General features: G+C 48.6%; 1 pseudogene; it reads right to left on the bottom strand.

The window, feature by feature from the left end:
* Nucleotides 1-422: 422 nt before the first annotated feature.
* LOC113626551 (NADH dehydrogenase [ubiquinone] 1 alpha subcomplex subunit 1 pseudogene) lies at nucleotides 423-730 on the bottom strand (annotated as a pseudogene).
* Nucleotides 731-1,222: the final 492 nt, after the last annotated feature.

Raw genomic sequence — 1,222 nt, 5'->3', positions numbered from 1 at the left:
AGATTTTTTTCTCATATAGGTTATCACAGAATATTGAGTAGAGTTCCCTGTGCTATACAGTAGATCCTTGTTGGTTATCTGTCCTACATATAGCTGTATGTGTGTGTTCATCCCAAGCTCCTGATTTATGTAACTGGCTTTTAAAATTATTTATTTATTTTTTAAATTTTACTTTTTTGTTTTATTTTTATTACAGAGTACAAAATACACTGCATGCTACACAATACACTGCACAACCTTCTAGCAGCGGTAGATGAGCATAACTGAGTTATTTTTCATCAATCAGGAAAATGCTTTTTTTTTTTTTTTGCTGTATGCGGGCTTCTCACTGCTGTGGCCTCTCCCGTTGCGGAACACAGGCTCCTGTCGCTCAGGCTCAGCGGCCATGGCTCACGGGCCCAGCCGCTTGGCGGCATGCGGGATCCTCCCAGACCGGGGCACGAACTCGGGTCCCCTGCATCGGCAGGCGGCCTCCCAACCACTGCGCCACCAGGGAAGCCCCAGGAAAATGCTTTCTTAATCAATGTTCTCCAAACCCTTTGGCACATAGTAACGATCAACTCCAGAGATGCGCCTATCTCTTTCCACCAAGTTCCACAGATACGAATAATGGGCAACCCTTTTTTCCTTGCCCCCCGTTAGTGAACCTGTGGATGCGTGCAGTGGCCATTCCCGGGATGAACAAGCACGCGGCCATGACGGCAACCCTGGGGAGAATCTCGAACCACATCGTGACACCATCACCAAGGCCAAACACTTCCTTCCAGGCCCCTTAAAGGTGACCTGGCTTAACTGGCTTTTTTGTGTGTGTGTGTGGTACGCGGGCCTCTCACTGTTGTGGCCTCTCCCGTTGCGGAGCATAGGCTCCGGACGCGCAGGCTCAGCGGCCATGGCTCACGGGCCCAGCCGCTCCGCGGCATGTGGGATCTTCCCAGACCGGGGCACGAACCCGCGTCCCCTGCATCGGCAGGCGGACTCTCAACCACTGCGCCACCAGGGAAGCCCTAACTGGCTTTTTAAAAATCTAACAATATATGACTTGGCAAAATTAGTGAAATTGGTGCGTTCTTTAAGATGAAGAGATACGCTCAGATCAGCTCAAGAAGCACAGGAAAGTCGTGCCTGGAACTTTACACATTCTATTTCACTCATTCTCACAACAACGCTTCAAAGTAGGTATTATTATCAGTACTCGAGAAATTAGAAAATTAAGTTCAAAGAA

This window comes from Aethalodelphis obliquidens, unplaced genomic scaffold (assembly GCF_003676395.1).
Source record: "Aethalodelphis obliquidens isolate GAN/ISIS:26980383/991018 unplaced genomic scaffold, ASM367639v1 scaffold18, whole genome shotgun sequence".
Classification (NCBI taxonomy): domain Eukaryota; kingdom Metazoa; phylum Chordata; class Mammalia; order Artiodactyla; family Delphinidae; genus Aethalodelphis; species Aethalodelphis obliquidens.
This window is presented reverse-complemented; position numbering and strand designations above follow the sequence as displayed.